Source organism: Drosophila novamexicana, unplaced genomic scaffold (assembly GCF_003285875.2).
Source record: "Drosophila novamexicana strain 15010-1031.04,08,12 unplaced genomic scaffold, DnovRS2.1 tig00000485-arrow-pilon, whole genome shotgun sequence".
Classification (NCBI taxonomy): domain Eukaryota; kingdom Metazoa; phylum Arthropoda; class Insecta; order Diptera; family Drosophilidae; genus Drosophila; species Drosophila novamexicana.
The window spans coordinates 471,082-495,304 of record NW_020824808.1 but is presented as its reverse complement, the minus strand read 5'-3'; the positions used below and the strand labels follow the sequence as shown (position 1 = coordinate 495,304).

Here is a 24,223-nt window from a genome sequence, read left to right as displayed (position 1 = left end):
TTACTTGGGTTTGGGGAGGCTCCAGATTAATAAATGCTGAATACTGAGAAACCCTGAAAAACCCAGCTCATGAGTATTTACTTTAAAAAGATAAAGCTAAATAACTATATATAGATAAGCACCTATCTATAGATAATTTCTGTACAGATTAATAGGTAAATAGATACATATGTATAAAAGATATAAAAGTAAGTAAAAAGATTATCAAGTATCTATATATATGTGCAAATAGAAAGATATATATATATCAAAAGGGCATTCATATACCTAAATTTATAAGAGATCTATACATATGTATAGATATTTATCTATAGATATACAGGTACATAGAAAGACAGATAGATATGTATCTATGCGTATTCATCGATAGATAGAAATGTATGCATATGTAGATAAATAGATATTTATGCATAGATGCATAGAAAGATAAATTTGTATCTATAGATATATGCAAATAAATGTAGATAGGTAGACATATGGTTATCTATGGATTAACGATAGATAGAAATTTATGCATGGATAGATATTTATCTACAGATAACGTGTAGAAAGATTGATACATTTTATCTATAGATGTATAATTATCTATAGATGTACGTTTACGTAGAGAGATAGATAAATACATACATAGCTATGTATTTTAAACAAATATGTATCTATAGAGTTAAACATACATATTTATATATATATATATATATATATATAGTTAGACATAAGAGTCTATTCCTGTACATAACTAGATAGAAATGTATCTAAAGAAATTATATGTACATATCCATCGCTAGATAGATATGTATCTATGGATAAACGTATACATCGATTGATAAATAGTTATGTATCCATAGATATATGGCCAGCTTAACAGATGTAGATAAATGTGCTGACCAGGATGCAATTAGTGTCGAGTGGCTATCAAGTTGCAGTTGACATGGAGCCTGGGAAAGCTATTTGACCGCCCTGTAACGTGAATGGACTGCGCCGTGGCGCATGTGGCATGCAGCTGTTACCGCCAACTAATTGAAGGAGCCAACCAAGGGCCGGAAGAGGAGTGGGAGGTATGGCAGCCGCAGGAGCAGCAGCACATGCAGTTCAACAGCTGGCGACGCCCACGCGGCCCAAGGATGTGAAATGCCAAAGCGTGGGCGAAAGCGACAGGCCAGAGGAGGGAAAGAGCGAGAGGAAGAGAGTGCTAGAGAGAGAGAGAGTGAGAGGGCCAGGGGGAGCGGAAGTGCGCTGGCTATGGGAGAGCGAAGTTGTGAGCCGTGTGCAATCGGGCGGCTCCCTGCTGAACGGGGCTCTGGACTCTGCTCTTTGCACGCCGTTGACCTTGTCCTCCAAATGGCGAAATGCAAGAGATTTTTCAGCGTCATATTTTCCTTTTCGTTCTATTTGCTTCCATTGCATTTTCCACACTTCCATATGGCCCTTGCGGATTCACGCACACAGTTGGCAAATGCGTTTATTTATACATTTGAATTAATTACAGGCAACTATACAACTTTTCTGTCAATTAAATTGTTTTTACTTATGCTAAAAAACATTTCACTTTAAATGCAACGCAATTTTTTGTTACTTTGGTTTTTATATTTTGTGCGGGGGCACATTATAGAGAAGCTGCTACTGTGTGTGTGTGTGTGTGTGTGTGTGTGTGTGTGTGTGTGTGTGTGTGTGTGTGTGTGTGTGTGTGTGTGTGTGTGTGTGTGTGTGTGTGTGTGTGTGTGTGTGTGTGTGTGTGTGTGTGTGTGTGTGTGTGTGTGTGTGTGTGTGTGTGTGTGTGTGTGTGTGTGTGTGTGTGTGTGTGTGTGTGTGTGTGTGTGTGTGTGTGTGTGTGTGTGTGTGTGTGTGTGTGTGTGTGTGTGTGTGTGTGTGTGTGTGTGTGTGTGTGTGTGTGTGTGTGTGTGTGTGTGTGTGTGTGTGTGTGTGTTAGTGTGTAATCGCATTCTATCAAACATCTATATGCTTTTAAGTGTATACAAATGCGAGGCAGAGGCGTAGCTGAGCCGGGTCAAAAGGGGCATTCACAACCTGTGACACGTTCATTTGAGTCCCAAATCGTTCAATCCCAATACTACGCAGTAGTTGTTGAGTATTATGACTCATTCGCCAATTTGGATATTAGCATATTTTAGAGGTTTATGAGCCACATCATCATTCAATCAGTTCATAAGTTTCAACATCGTTCAATCACTTATATTCAATCGCATTCTACCGCAGCGTCGGTGGTGTAATGGTTAGCATAGTTGCCTTCCAAGCAGTTGACCCGGGTTCGATTCCCGGCCGACGCACAAGTACGTTTTTTACTTGATAACTAGTTTTTCGTTTTTTTCTTCTGAAAATTTGATTTTCTTCAGTATTTCATGCGAGTTCCAACATCATTCAGTTGTTCTTCTGATATCCAACACTACTATTTAGTTGTTCATTTGAGTTGCATTAAAGTTTAGTTTAGTTGAGTTCCAAATACACGCTCACTTATGCCAATCAGTCAGTTCCACGTTATTTACGTTCCATCATCGTTCAGTGGTTCATAATGGAGCTTAAATAAACTACTTCACGCAAATGGAACGCACGTGAGGAACCAGTTCGAGCCATAAAAAATGAGCAGCTGAACTGAAATCATTTATTGAACTAGAAAAGGCAACTCTGGCATGAAGATACGAAATTTCCAAGAAATTCTCAATTCGCCCGCCATTTTCTTAAGGTGCTCATCTCAACCGGACCCCCTCCCTTCCCCCCCACCCCCTTCAATTATTTATTTGCCAACTTCCCTGCGTAGATTTTTTTTTCATAGTTTCTGTTGTTTTTTTTCGTTCGTCGATTACGCCTTCGCCGCCATAATAGAAAATTGCATAGTAAAAACAAATAAAAAAAAACGAATATAACAACAATAATGACAATTTTACTATAATAATAAGTAGTTAATTTCCCCCACACGGACACACCCACACATACATACACATGTATTTAACAACTACTGTAATTTTCAAGCCTGATTGCATTCCTCTCGCAGTCGACAGTTTGAGAGCAACTGCATTGAAGACAGGGAAAATGTTTTCCAATTGAACCCGATCAGAGTGCAAGGAAAGCTCGTTTCCTTCATATTTATGCAGGGCGATTAGATTAGAGGATATGTTAAAATGATTAGATACGACTGCATTTGTTGATGTGAACTAATTTCGGTTACAGTAGTTCCTCGGAAATGAGAACTTACAGAAGTTGGAATTTCCTCAAAAATGGAAGATCAAGTCAAATAACGAACTGAATTATTAATAAAATATGTATACTTAAAAAAAAAAATGACTTTTCGACTCATTTTTAAAGGTTCGTATTCCGAGTGCCCACTGTAGAGAGACATTGAGTAATAGAGAGAAAGAGAGAAACTCAATGGTAGACAGAGTACACTGTATCAAAGACCATCTTTGGCTTGGCAAACACGAAGCAAGAACATAAAACAAAATATATAAAAATATAAAAAAAGTACCTCCAGCGCAGAAAACAATTTGTAGAGAACATACATATGTAAGTAGGGCCAAGAAGCTGCAAATTATTGATTATAAGTGCATCGTGTATATAGTATATAAATGTATGTACATATGTGTATACAAATGTACGCGTATATGTGCATAGCATGCATATACATACATACAGATGTATGAATGTATGTAAGAATTAGTTTTCCCATCTATTTGCATCTGGACGTTCTTAGAGCAAAGCAAATACAGTTGACAACTGACGACAGCAGCTCACCAATACACACAAACAAATACAGAGAGACCGTTTGTGTTTGTGTGCGCTCTTATACTAATGCATTTTGATACTGGCCTTGAACGTGAGTTGCATTTGCACAAAAAAAATCTGTTGTGTGAGAGAGGGGCAGCGTATGAGCGAGCGCGAAGACGATAGAGTGCGACACAAGGGGCATCACAAGAAATTTTTGCCAAAGCGAAAAGCTTAAAGTATATACACACATACACTCACACACACACACACACACACGCACACATGCACAACAGCAAGCAGAAAGCGAACTGCAGCCTGCTCGCCTGCATTTCCCGCTCTCTAGCTATCGCTCTCTCTCTCTCTGTTATGCACGCTGCTCTGCCCAGCTAAAAATTCAAAGTAGTCTCAAGGTTATCGCACACACACACAGATATGTACTTGCATATGTACATACACATACATAGGAACGTTCTCTCTTGCACTCTGCTGCGCAGTGTCTAGCAGTGCGCTCTTCATTTGCATTTTGTTTTTTTTCTTATATATGTACATATATTTGTTTTTTTTTTCGGCAATTTGAAAGCTCAAAAACTTTCCAATTGCATTGCCCGGAGATCTGGGCGGCCTAGTGAAAACAATTTCCCAGCTTTATTAACTTTATTTCTCATTGCATACACAAATTGTTGACCATTCGCTTGGGTCCAATTCTTATCGCAATTTGCTTACGTTTGCATCTTTACTACATTCGCTGGTTTCACATTTCGCTTTAGTCGCTCTTGTGGGCGTGTACGTAAGAGTCAGGTGTTTTTAGGGCGAATATTTCAAGTTTCAGTGGAAAGCATCGAACTGTTTTTATTTACTATTTACAGTTGTTTGTGTGAGCAAATGTTTGATTATTGATTCGTTATAAAACGCTTTAAGTGAATCTATAAATAGATATTATGTAGTATAGATTCGCCGCGGTTCTTTTCAATTGTGACTTGTGTTTTTAGATTGTCGTTCATTAAGTTCTCTCATAATATTCAGCTGTTTACATTCAATTGGCAACCACTGTAATCGCAGCAAGCTTTCCTCAACAGACCGTTAGCCTAAGGTACAACGGCTTTGCTGCATCTAAACCAAGTTACTGAACTTGCAGCGCCCTTTGCGAGTGCTGACGTTGGCATTGACGCAAGTGGAAGGCAAATGCAGCCATTGAGAGTGTGGTTGGGGGTGGAGCTGCGAAGGGCTGTTACTTTTGCGGCATGCATACAACACATACACACGCACAGGCACACGCACACACACATGTGAAATGCCAAAGTTGAGAGTACGAAATAAACTCGACCAATTCCAATTGCAACTGCAAGCTGTAAGTGTCGAATGAAATCGAAATGAATATTACATATTTTATTATCCAGAGCGGCACGTACACACACGAACATAACGAACACATACATACATATATGCACGTAAGTATGTATGTTTACTGTTAGCTTGGCAGCATTGCATAAAAATCGCCCCCATCCCTCTTTACCACATGCGAAAGTGAAACATGAAAGCGAAATTTCTGGCACATATTTCAAATGTCGACTGCAGACAACAAGTCGCTCTCGCCGCGGCAGCGATGATTCATCCAGAGAGCATGCCATAGTATGAGAGAGAACGCGCGCGAGAGATAGACAGAGAGAGAGAGAGAGAGAGAGAGAGAGAGAGAGAGAGAGTGGTGAATGTGGTATTTTATAGTCATATAAGGTACAAATACATGCACAAATACTAGCGCGCAGTTGGCCGCCCCCATGCTACACAGCTGCAGCTGCAGCGTCAAAGCTTTCAAATGCATGTTGTTGTTTGTTTGTTTTTTTGCGCTCTCTTTGGTGAGAGCGCTCCCGCTGAGTTTCCATTTTCGTTAAGTTCGTTTAGCAGCGCCTACGACGCCGTTTCGCCGTTTCATTTCATTGTTCCACAATCAAACATACATACATAAATACAGAAAGCAGCACAATCCTTGTAGCATTTGTTTCAAGTTCACTGTCAAGGTCACCTACTCTTGACATGCGCTGCTGCGACGGCAAAAGGGCGAATTTGCTGCAACAGCCAGCAGTCTACACTGCTTGCGAAACGTATACAGCCAGTCCTACCCATCTCCCTCTCTCGCTGCGTACCGATACTACTGCGTCGCCCGAGTCACTATTTCATCACGTTCGCAAATTGCGCTCGGTTGTTTTCCACTTTTCTCAACGTATACACAGAATTTATAATAGATATGAAAATATTCAATATGGACTTTCAATATATGCATTGCTCTCCATATATACACATGTAGGTGTGCATGTATGTATGTGCACACATCGCGCTGAGCCAAGTTTCCCGCTTTCAGCAGTCATTTCCCACCTCAACAAATTGTGTTGCTTGCTTTGTATACAAAATAAAAATATTATTTATGGCAATTTTGTATAGTAAACAAATATTTTTGGCTCATATTTTTTCTCTTGCATAGCTCTGTTTAACAGGAAATTTACAGATTACCAGATTAGGCGTATACTTTATTTTACACGACTACAGAACTTGACTTTATGATAAACAAACAGTTGGTCTCAGAGATTCACAAGTTTAGCAGGGGATTTCATTTTATTCTCTACTCAACTTTACTTATTGTCTGTGGCGATGGTCACAGTGACTCAAAGCAAACATTTCTCATCTGCTTGTTTTGGTACTCTATACGTTTAAAACAAGACGTTTTGGTTACAAGTTTAGATAGCTGTATAGAGTACATACGTATACGTAATTTACGTATTTGCATACCCAGCTGAAATCGCAAGACTAGAAAAATTATAAGCATCAATAATAAAGTTAGTAAATATTTTTGAATAGTAAAATTCCAGTTGGGAATAAGCATGTTTGAGATGGGAAACATGCATGCCCTAAATTTTCGCATATTTAAAATAGTATTAAATAAGTTTTAGCTTAAAAGTCGCTAAAATGACATTATATTTAATTCGTTTTAATTTATTTTGTCAGCGTCAAGTACAAAGAAGGGAATATATCAGGCAAATGTTGATTTATTCAATGTAAATACCGCCTTCAACTGTGGAAAATGGGTGGAAAACGGAAGCAATATTTTTTGATTACTTTTAGATCATTTACACACGCGTTTATAAAGTTATTGTTTAACATTTATTGGAGTTGTTATTTTTGATATTTAAATCCAAAGTTGTATAGATATATGAACATAGAGTTCAACTGGGGTATTCAAGTGGATATCTGCGGCTGTAGTTTCAGCGTTAGCTATAAATGGACATATACTTGTGCAAGTGAGTGTGTATTTAGGTAGCCCTAATAAGACTGCGCAGCGCATGACATAAGAAAGCAGCGCAGCAGCAGCGGCAGATTGACTAACCTATAAAAGCGAAGGCTTGCAATATCATCTGTTGCACAAACAGGTACACATATAGACACAGCTACAGATACAGATACACAGTTCTGTATAGATACAGATACTCAGTTTCCCGATGCAAACGTTGCAGTTGTAGCATTTAATTAAATTAAACAATTAAACAAACAAGCCAAAGAGCGTGGCGCACTTAAATACCCACACACGTACGTACGTACATATGTACATATATATATGTATACAGCTGTACATAAGCACACACACGCACACTAACAAGCCCAAACAAATTCAATTAAGCGATTCAAAGGGATGTAAGGTGGGAGGGGGGGGGGGGTGCCAAAAGGGCAAAGACGCTCGCGAATTGCAACACACGCACATTTATCTGTAAGCAAATATATGTATATGTATACACATACACATCTTTATATGGGTGTGTGTATGTATGTGTGGGTGCGCCTATTGTTGCTGTTATTGCTGCTGCAGTTAGTCAGTAAATGCGCTAATTATACACATACATACAAACATACAATTGCAGCCCTGTTAGCCCAGGCCCAGAGCACACAATTTGAACATACATATATACAAGAACTTATATATATGTACTTATGCACATATGTATGTACATACATACGTATGTATGTATGTAACAGTAACTAAGGCGCGGTCAGGGTAGACTGCACAAGCTAACAGCAGCAGCGAGTATGTGTGCCTGTGTGTGTGAGATCAGCAGCGAATTTGGAATTGGTGCGAGCGAGCAGCAGCTTCCTTTATATGCATTCACTCGACACATGTATGTATGTACATACGATATGTGCATGTGCTGTGTGGTGTATATATGTACATATACATATGTACATGTATATGTACCTCTTACTCTTCAGCTGCCCTGCTCTTGTATGCGCTTTATTGCATAACATCCTTGAACTTGAACCGCACTGAGCTGAGCTTTGGGTCGCTTGGCTGCTCGCCTGGTTCGTGTTTGGCACTGGCTGCGCTCAGGCTGACTCAGCGACACACATACACACACAAGCACACACTCACACGCATGCACTCTGAAAATACACATGCAGGCGAGCGCTCCCCCACAGCTGCAGTTGGTATACGCTAAAATTTAGACTCTAAATTCGCCTCAAAGCCGTTCGGCTCAACGACGACGGCGACAAGCAACGACGACGACAACGACGACGACGTCGACGACAGCGACAGCGACAGCGACGACAACGTCGAAGGCCTGTGTCTCTGGCACTTTCTGCTGTGCTTGGCATTGAAAGCGCGACAGGCGAGCAGCGAACAACGTACCATTCCCAACAGTCCAAAACAGAAATCAGTGCACACTGGCGACAGGAGTTGAATATAATAATCAAAAACAAACAAAAAATAAGCTGAATTTTAATGTATAGTAATTATAATTAGACACGCAAATGAAATCAACGATCACATTCAATTCACTTTGACAAACCCAAAAAGTCACAATAAAAGTTAAAAAAAAAACACAACAATAACAAATTAATTGTGCAAACACAAAAAAAAAAAAACAACTAAAATTCATTTGAGAAGTGCGCAAAACTGGAAAATAACAACAATATATTCCAATTGTACTTTAACTATGTATGTACATATATTTCGTATATTTTCTATTGTCAGTAAGTGCAATTTCACATTTTTACGGAAAAGCAGAGCAAAATTAATGAAAGTAAACAAAATCTGAAAACAAAAAAAGAATATGGTGAAAGAAAATTTGTATATATATATATATGTATATATAGGTATTTATCCATCTGTATCTCACCTGCGGGTATTACGTGTCAAACATGTGATTCCGTTCTGCTTTTGTATGCAAAAATTGTAAATGATGCATGCGAAAAAATGTCAGTGAAAATGAAACGAAAGAAAGTACAAAAAACATTGCATCATCCGAATACAGGTGAAAACTCGTGTCAAAAATTCCTCAAAAGGAGGAAGAACCGCTTTGCGCCATAAGGCTGTCGTATTATAACAGGTAAGGATCAACATATTCTAGTAACTGTTTAAAAGTTAAGTATTTGTGGTTTAGAGCGCAACAAACACCGCTAAATCATCTCAAGATCCATTGTAGTACATCTAATAGAAGAGTTTTTATAGGTATTATAAGAATCGCAATACATACTACATGGAGTATGTGCCTTTTTAAAGGAACTCGATTATATATCGATATCGATTAATTCCGAGTTTCCTTGTGATTTTTTGATTATATATATGTATATAATATATAAATAAAAACATTCTTATGCAATATAAAAAAAAAATAATAATATAATAACACAATCACAACAATAAATTCTAATTCCTAAGTTGATTTTAATTTGCGAATTATTATTATTGCGGGTAACAAAAAAAATTCTTTGTTGAAGTTTGTATGATTTCATCAAGTTTTTTTTAGTTTTAAATGAAATAGTTGCTAAAAAGTAGATTTTCATAAAATCCAAAATATCTTCTTAATTGCGTCTTTTTCTTCTCTTTATTCTGGAACTCTCTTAAGAAGAAATTTAATAAAATATAATTACAATTTAATTATTTATATTGAAAATTCTCAAATTTATATCGTGATTTTTCTCGTGACAAAAAAAGCACGGCACGCGCACGACTGTAAGTTTTTTTTTGAATTCGCTGCACTCGCTGCTTCTTGCGACATCCATCAAGTATGCATGTGTGTGTGTGTGTGTGTGTGTGCGTACCTTTATCAGGAATGAAACACAATTGAAACAAATAAACGCCAGTTACATCAAAGCTTTATGCATGTATGTATGTATGCTGTACGTATAGAGACTGTGGAGCCAGTTTTGACGAATAACGACACATTAATACATGCATATGTACATATGTATTAAAATACTTAAAGATCCTGTTGTAAGTTTCTCTCTTGTGTGTAATCCTCACGCAGAAAGGCCAGCAAACAACATGCAGCGAAAGAACAACAGAAACTAAGAAGCAGCCACAAAAAGCAAAAGTAAAGCTCACATACATATACACACACACACACACAGAGGCATATGTAGATAAACCATAGACAGCCAAATAAAAAGCAAAAACATTTTACGAAGCGGAGCGCAAAAAGCACAGTCAAAGCGTGAACACCAACACAAATGCAGCAACGCGCACACGCATACGGATAAAAAGTACAAAAACACACACACACACATACATACATAATAAGCAAAGAACGCCAAACGCCAACTGGCAACATTGCGCAAGGGACAAGTAAAATATATGAATGAAAGAATGACAACAGCAGAGAACAGCAGAACATAGAGACTGAGCGAAAGAGTAAAAGCGCGCGCGAGAGAGAGAGAGAGAGAGAGATAGATAGAAATGCGGCTGAAGGCCACGACGTGTTGTGTGATGGTAACAAAGGCAACATCGGTGTGTGGGGCAGTAGGGCAACTATGGTGGTGTGGAAGTGTGGAAGAACAACAGGAACAGGAAGAAACGTCGAAAACTTAACGAAACTTAGATGAGAGTGTGAGTGAGCGTGCTGCGAGAGCGAATAATAGAAGATAGAAGCGCTGCCGCCGCCGACGTCGCAGCAGCAACGACAAACACACAGCACACACACACACACGCACGCACCCATCGGGCTTTCCATGCGGCCTGAGTCCAAACGGCGACGACATTGAGCAGCGGCACCTTTAACTGATCGCAGCGCAGTTCCTTTTCGGGTGTACGCGTGTCCGTTGCGCAGTTTGTATACGGAATGCGGAAATAAACGGCAGTTAAAATTCGGGATATAAATATACATATGTATATGCATGTGCTGATATACATATATATATTACGTCGTTGTTTTGGTCCTTGCCACGCCAAATGCCGCAAGCAACCCCCGTTTAAGCTGTAAACGACAAAAGCCCAAAAATGAACAAAAATAAAGCAAATCTGCGTTAAGAGATGCGAAGAACATGGCAAAAAGAGTGTGAGTAAACGGTATTGCGTCGTAGTTACGTTTTATTTCTATTTCTATTCATATTTTTGTTTTTGTTTTCGTTGCGATAACTGTTGCAGCAAGAGAGGCAGCAATTGTTAATAGAAAAGCTTACTAACATTTCATAGAACGCCACGCACACACACACACACACACACACATACTTACACATATGCATACGTGCGCCCCGGCATTCCTTCAATAACAGTTTCTTTTTGCCGCCGGCGCCGCATTTGCTGAATTATAAAAATATATTTATAACATAAACAAAAAGACAAAAAAGTAGCGAAAACTAAAAACAAAATTAGCAACAACTAAATACAAGAGAACAAAAAACTGAAAATGTGTATATGTATGTGCATGTATGTACAATAAGCGTAAAGCAAAAAATGATAGAACAAAGCGCAAGAAAAACAATAAAATGAATTTCTTTAGAAGTTACGCGTAGCTTAAATGTGTGCGTGTGTGTGTGTGTTTGTCTTGCCAGCTTGCAGTTCTTCATTAGAATTTCGCATTTAATAGCCAAATGGCCACCATGGCTAAATAAAGTTTATAAAAAGAAACGTTCAACTCTGCGAAAAAAAGGCACGACAAATGCTGAGTAAAATTTCCAAGTGTTATATCAACAGTTATTTATGTATTTGTGATAGAAGCTTTTAATTTATTTAATAATAATTAAATTATCAATAACGCCGCCTTAAACAATTTATATAAAAACGAAAAAAAGTGTTTTTGTAAAATTAATAAATAAATAAGAAATTCAAACACATTATCAGTGTTGCAAAACTCTTGAAATAGTGAGGGACATTTTCTATTACTGTAGTTTAAAAAAATGCGCCATTTTGAACATTTTTGTGAGGCATTGTGCAACACTGCGCCCGTAAAATGTCATTCCGTTGAAGCTTTCCAACACTTTTGACGTCTTCCCTTTAATTTATACAGTGAAAATTTGAAAAAGTTAAGAATTTAATTGATTTATATCTTATAGTTAAATAAAAAAATCACATAATAACAATCTATATACAAAAGTGAAAAAATATAGATACAAAGTGTGTTTTCACCAAAACTGAAAGCTACATTTCTTACAGTTGGAAGAAAATGAAAAATTTATTTGAACTTATACAAAAGCGAAGAAAGAAAAACAAGCAACAATATTTAATGAAATTGTCGAATTGAAGAAATTTAGTCTCAAGTTTAGATGAATTTAAAACGTCACAACTAATTTCTGGTAAACTCTTATTTCAGAGCAATAACTAAAGTAGTTACAACTAGAGAATAATAGCCCGATTTCACTATGCTCAAGATTGCTTACATTTGCGAACTTCACATTCTGCGATTCCATTTGTAAAATATGAATGGCAAAAGTACCGCTTCTTTATATAAACTGCTGATCAGTTTGATTTGATTTAAGCGCCGCAAAGTTTTCGTTCCAAAAGTCATATAATACGACCTCGAACTAAGGGCTCCATTTAATGGACTCTTTGCGGGATTTGGCCATCTTTAAATGTTGAAGACTGTAATACAAAATTCGATAAATCATTGCAAAAAACACGACCTGTTCTGGGCGAAATTACACATTTTTCAAAAATGTGTGAAATGTGTTTTCTTATGGGAAACGTACAGATCGCATTTTACACATATTGAAAACTGTGACATTTTCAGAAATGTGTAAGAAATGTGGACAGTGGAGAAAGGCGAATACTTCACATTCGCACAAAATGTAAGAAATATTGATTGTGGAATTAGGCTATCATACAGTTTATAGAGTATAAAACGTCTTTTTAAATAGACTCCTTAATTATGCAATATTAAAATTAAGAAGATTAATAATACACTCGAGCACAACTTTAAATTCCAAAATAGACTCGAATTAACGAATTATTCAACTATTCTCCGTTGGGTAGAAATTCTAATTATACAAAAACTGGAATGATAAACGCATAAAAGGAGAACACTTATTTTCCTAGATAATCTGATTCGGTATTTCTTAGTTTATTTGTGCTCCTTCTGAGAGTTAGTTTTCGTGATCGTATAAATGCTAATATTAATCTGGTAGGCTCAAGGTCAATGTTGGTTATATTTTATTCAACTAAAGACCAATAGGAAACTAGTTATATTCATAAGAAAAGTATTTCAAGAACCCAGCTCTATGATCTGCAGTTTTATTACTATCAACTCAGGGATTGCAAACGCCTAATCCCCTCATCGAATCCTTAACCAGTTGAGAATTACAAACAAAAAGCAAAAAACAAGTGCTGCGATCTGTGTGTCTTACATCTCTTTCATCGTGCTTAATATTGACACGAAGAAATCTTTAAAAGTTAATAAATTATCAATTCCTTAATATTACATTTTATTATTGACTATAAACAAAGAACTGTACGAAAAATTTTAATTAATTTTTTGGAGGGTTTTTCTTCGTATTCCTATTCACTTACAAAAAGACCGACAATACCAGATGTTCGCTCTAGAGAGTTTTCACTGTATTGAGCAATACGTAATGCCTCACGCACAGTTTCGAACTTGTTTTTTTTCAAATATTTTTAATTCTATAATAACCCATCACGTGACTTTAGTCAAAGTTTAAACGCCTTTTAATTGGCCAACTGTTTTTGGAGCTGTTGTCTCTTAACAATCGCGCTTATTATATAAATATGAAATGACTAGTGTTAAACAATACTGGGAAATAGTAAACCGCACTAAATACGATATATGCACACATGTATATGTAGTATATGTATGTATATATTCCAGATATGAACAATATAATGGAGTGCAATGCATTCGCTGGCTGCCCACTCATCTACAGATACATCTGCATATGCACTTGCATACAGATAGATGTACATACATATCTACACACACTTATGTATGTATTTGTATCTCGTAGGTTCGCAATCAAGAATTGAGACATTTGCCCCGCCTGCCCGCCCTACCTTTAGCTGGGTGACCGCAAAACCCAACAAGTACACAGTAATAAGTGCGGCATTCTCAGTGTGTGTGTGTGTGAGTATTTATATCTAAACTTTGAGTCAAGTTTGCTTGCGTGTTGTGTTTTTGTTTGCGCAAGCTGTGAGATTTGAAAAACTTTTACGTAATATTCGGCATGCGAATTCCGAGCAACAGGAGGGGAGCTAGCTTGTGAGGGGGTCTGGGGGACGTCATCTTTGCGCTTATTGCGATAATTGCAAAAAGTGGCGTCATCAGAACGGATTTTCACATAAAAGACATATCAATAAGTACACACCGTAAAAACTATCTATAAAATATAACTATCGCTGTTATCGATAACATCGATTATATGCAAAATGCAAGACCAAAAAGCATTATGCCTATTTTTTTGTAGGGAAACTATCGTTAGTCATCCATAAAAGCAATTGTACTCAAAGCATTTGGGATATTTCCGTCAAGGGGAACTGTCTCTTATTATCGATAACAGCGATTGTATATTTAAAGTGGAAGAACAAAAAAGATCTGTGACATTGTCATACCAGGGAAATATCGCTTGTTATCGATAAAAGCGATTGTATTCAAGGTGGAAGAACAAACAAATTTTGGGACATTTCTAATTTTGATACTCTTGCTGCAAAAGTGGCAACTGTGCTTGGCAAATTTACAGAAAGAGTTCGCATTGTGAATTGCTAACAACGTTAGAATTAAATTTATTAATAAAAAAGAAAACTAATCGACAAATTCAAGTGCGAACACTTTATACAATATTATGAAGAAAGCTGAAAACACGCTAAATACAAACACACACACACGAACACATACATATCTACATCTATACACAGGCATCAGCGTAAAGCGCAAACACATGGCACGAGTGAAAAGAGGAACGCAGCAAAAATAAAAAGCCAAAATGCTTGTACCGAGATGGGGACGCTGCTGGCGTCAGCGTCAGCGTCGGCAGCGTTAGCGTCGTCGTCATTATTGCTGTTGTTGTTATTGTCATTCAGTATGTCGAGGTGGCGGTGGCGGCGGCGGGTATGTGTTTCAAGTTCAAGGTTAAGATACTAGTTGTACATGCGGCCAGCGGGTGCGAGCGAATAGGCAATAGTTGCCACAGCGTGCGCTTGTGTGTGTGAATGTGTGATAAACCAGTTTGGCACGTTTCGCTGCGCAAGCGAGAAACGAGACAGCAGGTCAAAGCGAGAGGGCACGATAAAGAGACAAAACGAGAGCAGCGTCAAACAAAGAGGAAGAGGAAGCCAACGAAAAGCACAACCAAAAAGCAACGCGCATCAAACACAAAATTTAACGAAACGGATTACAAATAATACAAAATACGCACACATTACCAACTACAGTTGTGCACTCTGCGCTCGCCCTCTCTTTCTCTCTTTCTCTTTCTCTCTCACTCGCTCTCTTTCTACCGCTCTCTGCGTTGAATGGCAAATAATAGTTATTAGGTTTAAATTCGCCGTCGGCTTTGCTTTTGACTTTTCAACACTTATTCGCATTTCTTTTGTTTTGCCTTATGCCGCTTTCATTTCATTATCGTATCTGTCGCGCACTCTTCTCTTTGCGCTCTCTCGGAGCTTTAATTGAAATGATTTTGACGGGCTTGCACGTCTGCAATTGCACTCGCCCCGACCCCGCTTCGTCCCTTGCGTCAGCTGCACTGACAGAAACAACAACAACAAGAAGAAAGGAAGCACTGCAAGCTCTTCATTTAATTAAACGCCTGGCGCCGTGTCGGCTTAATGAATTTTTTTAGCTTACAGCAAAAAAAAAAGGCATATTCGAAACTCAAAATCGATTTCACACCTGACCCCCCCCCCCCCCCCCCCCCCCCTCCCCTCCCTGTAGCCTTACACCTTACAATAGCAAAACTGCACAAAAATTGCTTCCAGGCAATTTGCCAAAAAAAGTGCTTCATATCATTTTAGTACTGTATTTAATGGGCTAAATAAATTCCAAACATTTTAACTGCATATTACTTGCATTTCGCATAGTTTCCGAGTTCGTTGCACTGCAATTTTGTAGACCTTGGATAAGCCATTGTAAAAAGCTCCAGAAAATAACATTTGCAATTCAGAAAACTACTCGTGAATTTAACTTAACCAGTAAAGTGAGCAAGAGATATACAGATCTTATCTGTTAAAAGCTTAATGTTAGCTTTTACTAGCGTTGATCGAAGAAAATGATATACATTAAATAGAAAAAAGAGCTTAAAGCGAAGGATTTCACATTTAATCTATAATATTATGCTATAGAATGTTACTTGGGATTTTAACAAAAAAGCTTCTTGTATTAAGTGAAAGCTCCAAAAGCAGCTTTTTCCTCCGAACATGCCGGATCCTGAAACAAACGAATATCCAAAGTAAAAAATACATTGCTCTTAGATTTGAGGCTCTTCTGAAATCTATGTATGTGCATTTTAAGAAAATATAGCTGTCCACTTAGAAGAGCTTTCACTGTTAATATTTAAAACGTGTTTTTTTTTAAGAACCGTCGCTTATTACCTTTCTTCAAGTACCCGCCCGTAGAAAACTGAAATCTACCCATCTAAATCTCCACTTCTAATAAAAAATAACAAATGTTTAAAGAACTAAGTGTGGGACTTAACGGTTTCCGCCCCCTTGTTGGTCTTGCGGTGAGAATCTTGAAGCTTTACAATAAACTTTCGTTAATTAAGCCTTTGATCCGCATTTGCCAAATAAATTCCCACAAATATCTTTGTAAATACGTTTCATACAAACGTTTTTCGCGATTTTCCACACATATGCGTCGAATTTCCTGATACCCCGTCTTACCGTGCACCTGATCAAATAAGGTAACTACAGTGAACATTTCAGCTTCGTGGTTCTTCCGGTTCATTCCGTCAATCAGTCAGTCAGTCAGTCAGTCAGTTTCAGTCAGTCAATAAGATAGGACAAACAGTTTTATACATAGAGAAGATATATTCCGACAAGATTGATAAAACAAAGCATATTTTACACGAAATATATTTTAAGATAATCATCTGAAAAAAGTGCTCTCTGCGAGTGACCTTCAGTTTGTGTACTCCAACACATTCACATATACTATATACTATATACTAAAAAGTTTATGTATGTATATTTATATGTGTATGTGTGTATATTCTCACATGAGTTCCATCAATATGGTTGCCAGGTGTAAAATATGCATTTCTTGATTATCGAATAATCGAATGTTGCATGAACTTGTAATCTAATACATATACATTTGAAAATAGTTCAGTGTGGAACTTGGCGTATGCTATCGATAAATCGATAACAAATTTGTACAGTAAAGCAAAGTGTGTGAGAAAGCTTTGCATAGAAGAAGAGTATGCAATTCAAAGCCGATTTCGCACACACTCACACGCATATAAGTTGTCGATTATTTTTTTGGTTAAGTTAATATTTGCCTCTGGAATTTCAAACAATCTCTATTTATTTTTAGTGGGACAGCGTCAGCTTTGAAATTTAATTAGCGACAGGCGATTGAGCCAGCCACAACAACAACAACAAGAGAACAACAACAACAACAGTAGCAGCAATGACAGCACAAACACACGCCTACACACAATAGAGCACAATAAGGGCCTGCGAAATAAAAGTAAACACAAAGACAAAAAAGGAAATAAACCAAAATAAATCATGCGAGCAAACGAAGAGGAAGAGCCACAAAATGTGCTCAGCTTTCGCATGACGACAGCAAAAAGCAGCAGCAGCAGCAGGAGCAGCGACAGCGGCAGCAACAATAACAATGAAAGTGCACCAGAGACGTTATCAGCCCCCCTCATCAGCCCTACTGCCACTGCTGCAACTGGCATGTGAGTGTGTGTGTGCGTGTGTGTGCCTGTGAGAGCGAGCGAGCAAACAAAAATGGCGCTTGACATGCGCACCATGCGCACTGAGCGAGCGGCCAACTTGAACTTGAAAATGTTTTTATTGTTGCGCTTGTCCGAAGGCTGTGTTCCATTTACTTGACGCGACATTGACGCCAGCAGCACAGCGATGCCGGCAACCAAAGTGTGGAGCGCAGAGTGTATACGAATTCAACAGAGAGAGAGACAGAGAGGGAGAGACCGAGAGAGAGCAGCGAGGGCGTAAGCAGCAAGAGCGAGCTGCTAGGCTAAGCTTTGGGACTGCTTGCTAGCAGCAGGTATGTATGTTTGTATGCATGTATGTTTGTGTTGTGCATGTGTTGTGAGAGAGGTAAATAAGCCAATATGAAAAGGGAAATAAAAACAAACAACAATGCAAGAGCAGGCGAAAGCTTTTTGCATAGCTTTTGCGTGGGTGACTTAAGGCAGCGCAGTTGCGTCGCTGCCGACGTCTGCCAACTGTTTGCTTTTGTTGTATGCCCAAAGCCAGCTGCCCGTCACTTTCTCTTTCGCTGCGTACACCAATGTGTCTGTGTGTGTATGCACATGTGTGTGTGTGTAAATAATGCTGTTGCATATTTACTGGGATACGATGACGCGCACCTGTGCGAACACAGCTGCAGCCGACAGGATGCTGCTGCTGCTGCTTCTTCTACACGCTAGCCTCCTAGCTGCCAGCCAGGCGCAAAGTTTTTCAGTGTAGAGCGCACTCCCGGCGATGTCAGGCAGCTCCTAACAGAGCAGCGTTGCCATACTTGTAATAGAAAGAAAACACATTACATATATATATGTATGGATGTGTAAAGTTGACATAAAAGTGCGCGTTGCTCGAAAAAAGGAAACAATAACAAAACATAATCAGGTGTGGAAAATTGATTAGTTGCTAAAAATACAAGTGTGTGTGTGTGTTTGTGTGTGTGTGAAAGTTTCTGTACTGTGTCATGTGATGCAAATTGTTATTTTCATTCTCGGCCAGCATATGGACATTCAATTTTAAGGAATATATGTAGTGCACACAAACCACACACGCACACACACACACAGATAAACAATTATTACATTGCGCCTTGGCATATGCAACATATTTGTTGTCTTGTGTTTATTACGCCTTTGACCTTTTCACACACACACACACACACACACACACGCTCACAGAACAAGATGCGTAAGCAGCGTTGAGTTATTTACATATACAAAAATATATATGTTTACAGTTAGCTAGATGCATGTGTATGCCATATAAAGGCATTAATCGATGCGACTTTGTCTAAGGGCAGCTGGCAAATTGTAGAGCATTAAAAATAGATATGGAAAAGAACTTTCGACCAAAAGCAAACTCAATAAATGATTTGGAAATATTTTGACGATTCAAGCAAATTTACAGTAAAAGCTCTCGCAGATGTCCGCTATTCAAATGTTAGTGAGGTTAGGTTAGATCGACGAATAGAAAAATAAACAAAAACAACTTTCTGAAATCCTTGCTAGTTGGGATTGTTTCAACATTTCTCGCCGCCATTTTGTTTATACACATGTCCAATTTCCGTCTATTTCTGTCCGCTGAAATTTGTACGCTTGTGTCCGCTTACATTCAAAATGTCCTTCCGTCCCAGGATGCTGTCTTTTAGCTAAGTTTTTACGTTAAGAATTGGACATATCATAAATATGCGTCAAACGATGTGGCTTAGCTCAAGGGCAGCTGACAAATTGTAGAGCTGAGAGATTCAAAATAGATTTGCAAATTATATTTAATGCAAATCCATAAATAGTATAGATATATAATATAAAAAAAAGTAACATTAAAAAGCTTGAATAATAATATTGCACATATATAAAACAAACATTAAACAAGGTGAAGGAAATCTGAATATGTATTGGTATGAAAAATTACGTTAAATTATTAAATTTATTTACAACAAATGATACACATGCTAAAACATATTTCTCTGAGCTTTTGAAGTAGCGAGTATAAAATGCATTGTAAAATACAAATTTCTCCAAAAACCTAGTGAAAAATTGCATGCGAAACGAGTGAAAAAGTGTGTTCACAAAAACAACAAGAAGTACAAGAGAAACAACGGCAAATGCAGCAGCAGAAGCGAGCAAGAGTAGCTGCAGTAGCTGCCTGCTGGGTTTGTGCCCATGCTAAGCTTTCGCTGAAAAGCTTTTTCAGCGCAATTGCCGCTGGGATACACCCTGTGCTCGCTTTGAATTGTGCAAGCAAGTGAACACAGCTGGTGGTATCCAGTGGCCGTTGGCAGCCAATGCAACAGCAGCAACAACAACAACAACAACAGCAACTGCAACAACAACAACATCGAATACTGCAACAACTTCAGGCAGCCACAGGGTGAGTAGTGTTCAAATTATTAATACTTGGGTTTTCTTTGCAAGTGCAAACTGTTAACTTGTTTTCATTTTAAGTCAGATTTTCTTCTTTTTTTTTTTGTCTTTTAATTAATTTTGTTTAAAGTTTCATTTGACCATACTAAATATTTCTTAGCCATAAGCTTTGTTTAACAAATTATCATTTATTTACCCTCGAAAAAAAAAGTAAAAAAGTAAAATAAGAGAAAATCAACTGTTGCCCAAATTGAATCATTGAGCAAGATTTGTGCAAATAATTTTAAGTAAGCAACAGCATAGAAAATCAGTGAACAAAAATTCACAAATTTCAACAAAAATTGCATATAATTATATTCAGCATTTAATTGTTATTACACATCTCTCTCTCTCTCTTCCATTGAACATTATAATTTTCTATTTCGATTTTGGTTCTGTTTCAATTTACAATTTTTCAAAGTAACAATCAACACATCCAAACCAATTTTCCACGCACTCATTCAGACTTGTTGCTGGACGGGTGGGGCGAGGGGGGAGGGGGGGCGCCATTATCAAGGGGCAAGTGTGGCAAACGAACTGCGCTTGAATGCGCCGAGCTTACCTGAGAAACGCTCTGAAAAATTTTGATGAAAAATTTAATTATGCCAGTCAGCAGGGCAGCAAACAGTCCGTAGTATTCAAGTGAGGGAAACTCTGCTGCGCTGTCTACCCATTGAAAATGGAAATGGGAAATGGGGTTGGATCGTCTAGTGCTGCAATATGTCAAACGAGGCACAGTTAATCCTTATCAGCATCAACGTTCGCGTCCACGATCTCAGAGAAGCCATTTAACATATAAATTTTGTATAATATCGATTATCGACTTTGATTATATATTCTCGTATAACTTTCCACATTTCTCGAAATCGATAAATATCGCTTTTAAGCTTGGCTTCGATTACCATACACTTCATAAAGATGTTTCCTTTTGAATATCAATCCATCTTTTGAATTAAATGCTTTCGATAAATATCGATTTTTATCTTGTACTTTTTGAGCGTAATCCGCTAATAACAAACTTCAGAAGTATTTTTCCTTTTGAACATCTCTCAAGGAAATCTTAGACAACTTTGCATGCGCGAATAGTGAAAAGCTATCGTAATGCCCTTAAATGTAGCTTTCCAACGAACTACAAATCGATAAATATCGATTTTTAGCTTGGCATAACTCGATAACTGCACATTTAAAATATCTTTATTTTTGAATACCTCTAAAGGAAATTTAAGAAAACGTTCTTGTTGTACACAGAATTCAATGCTATCTATAAATCGATAAATATCGATTTTTAGTTTGGATCTTTTGGGCACACTTTCCTTTTGAACATCAGCTATTTTTATTTAGATATCGATCGAACTACACAAGTAAAAAAAATGTAATTCTCTCGATGATAATTAATGAAATGCAGCTCAGGGTCGGCTACAGGGTATCTGGCTGTGCGTGCTTGCTGCTAAAGCAGTTTCTACTTGTTTATTTTTTAAGTTGGCTAAAACAATTAAATGCGATTTTTATGCTGCAATTCGGATTGGTTTGAAGAAAATCGCGTGCACACAAATTTTCTATTTTCGTTTCGCTTTTTCGGCTTTTTGGCTCATTGACAGCTGGCAAAGGAGGGCGGGGCAGGGGAAGGGAAGAGGTGTGTGTGTGGGGTGTGTGTGTGTTGGAGGTATTTTCTAATTTGTAGCTGGTGCACCAAAGGCTGGCAAAAAGCGTTGACATTATTTCGACATTTAGCTGCATTTTGTCAGTTTTGCATTTCAAATGACCCTCAATTATCCTTTGTTGACTGACTTTGGGCTGTCTCTTGTTGCTGTTGTTGCCAAGAGGTCAAGGAAAGTGAAATTGATTTTTCTCTGCCTTGGCCCACAACACATGCTGACCCTTATTTCTATACATATATATCTATATATATATATAGAATTTATATCATTTGCCTGACGCTTATGTAATAAATTGTATGGAGAGAGACTCACCTGATTCTGATTCTGATTCGTCATAAATATAGCTTATATAATAAATAGTTAATACACCGTTTGTCAAAGTTCAAGCCATAAAATGACCTCATGTACAGTTTTTTCTTCTTCTATATTTATGATGAAATCGGCTGCGACTTGACAAATTGCAATGCTTTATAGTTAAAAGCAACAAAAAGCTATAAAAGTAACGAAATGCTTGCATAGTTACGCAATTCTCACGCACACAATTTGGAGAAATGTAGAAGTATATTTTTTTATATATATCTATAATATATATATATTTCCAATCAGCGAATACTTCGAACTGAAACCAGTTTTGATATTTATACACTTTTCAATTTCCCCTTCAAGTCCCGTGTAACACTTGCAGGTCTCTTGCTCTGGCTCTCTTTGAAACAAATTTTAGTTCTCAATTCCTCTTTGTGACGCATTCTTAAACTTTGCACTGCCAGCGCGTGCTTTGACAGCTTTTGTATGGGTATTTTTTCTGTTCTTAGATACAAACTAAACTAGAACTTGTAGTTAACAATTGCTTTTAAGTGAAGAAATGAAGAAATGAAGTGAAGAAATGTCTTTCTAATATCAATCAGTTATAAATAGATCTATTCAATACTCAATGCTCTAATATGAAGTTCGTTTTTGAAAGATTATTTTTCCTTATTTATTTTGGACCTAGACCTAAAATAAATGTTACGATCTATTGGTAATTTCCTATAGGTAGATTGTATATCTGACGATATCTCATGTCACAAGAACAGACTATATGAAGACTATTCAAAGCGGTTTAAAATAAATGTATTTTATATTTTTCTTAGATGTTGTAAGAAAAGAACTTTGAGATTGGATGATGATATAATATATAATATTCTTTTCTTTATATATAAATGTAAATGTCTGTTTTTTTTGGATCTGCATGAATGTGTGTGCTTAAACTCTTTTCCCACATGGTTTTTTTTTTTATAAATTCCTGTTAATTTATTATATTTAAAGCTCGGGTAACTCTGGAAACAATTAATTTTATTTTATTTATTTTTTGTATAAAACAATACGCAATTGTAAATCTTGAAGTGGCAAACCTCAAACTCTGATAATACGTATATTTTATGTGTCAAAACCAATCAAAAAGATTATTGAAGGCTGGGGATAAGACATATAGATAGCATTAGATAAGACTTGTATAAGTTAACAGTTCCTCTTTGCGTTTCCTAGCCAACACTATTATATTCCATTAACTTTGCAAACATGCCACAAAATCTCACATGATATATACTATATATATATATGTATATATATTACACTCTCCTCTCCATGTGTGTGTAGTTAAACGCAACTCTAAATAATGACACGGAATGGTTTTAGTCATGCACGACAAGATTAACAGCGATAGCGACAGGTCTCGCAATACACACTACTGTATATACATATACATATATATCTATCTATATATATATACATATGCACACATATAATACTTAATTTTCAATTTAAGTTGACCTTAGAACAAAATTTGATCGATAATTTCGCATAATTGCGGAATGTGCACACACACACACAAAAACAGGGTGACTCTAACAAAAGTGTGACACATGGTAAGCCGCCTTCACACTCGCACACACAGAGAGGTAAATCACCTTGAACATTAACGCCCAATGCAAAATGCAACTGACATGAGAAATTTGTGTGCGAGTGATGCGGCGCAGTCATGTGCAAGCGAGACAGCGCTACATATCTATGTAGAGGGCGTAAAGCCAGTGGACGGCGACGGCGACGGCGACGGCAACAGCGACAGCAACGGCAACGGCGGCGTCAACTCAAACGTGAGAGACAGCTTGTTATACATTGTAGTTTTGTGTGGCATGAGCGCAGCCCCCGGACTACATTTGCGTCATGCGACCGACAACAGCAAAAACTACAAGTTTTTAATAAAAAAAAAAAAAAAAAAAAAAAAAAAAAAAAAAAAAAAAAAAACCGAAAACTTAGTTATAGCAACA

The 24,223-nt window shown here is 37.5% G+C and overlaps 1 non-coding gene across 1 annotated transcript; it reads left to right on the top strand.

Moving 5' to 3' along the window:
• The first annotated feature begins 2,213 nt into the window (after positions 1 to 2,213).
• Trnag-ucc lies at positions 2,214 to 2,285 on the top strand. The gene has a single exon. It is a non-coding gene; the product is annotated as a tRNA-Gly (tRNA).
• Positions 2,286 to 24,223: the final 21,938 nt, after the last annotated feature.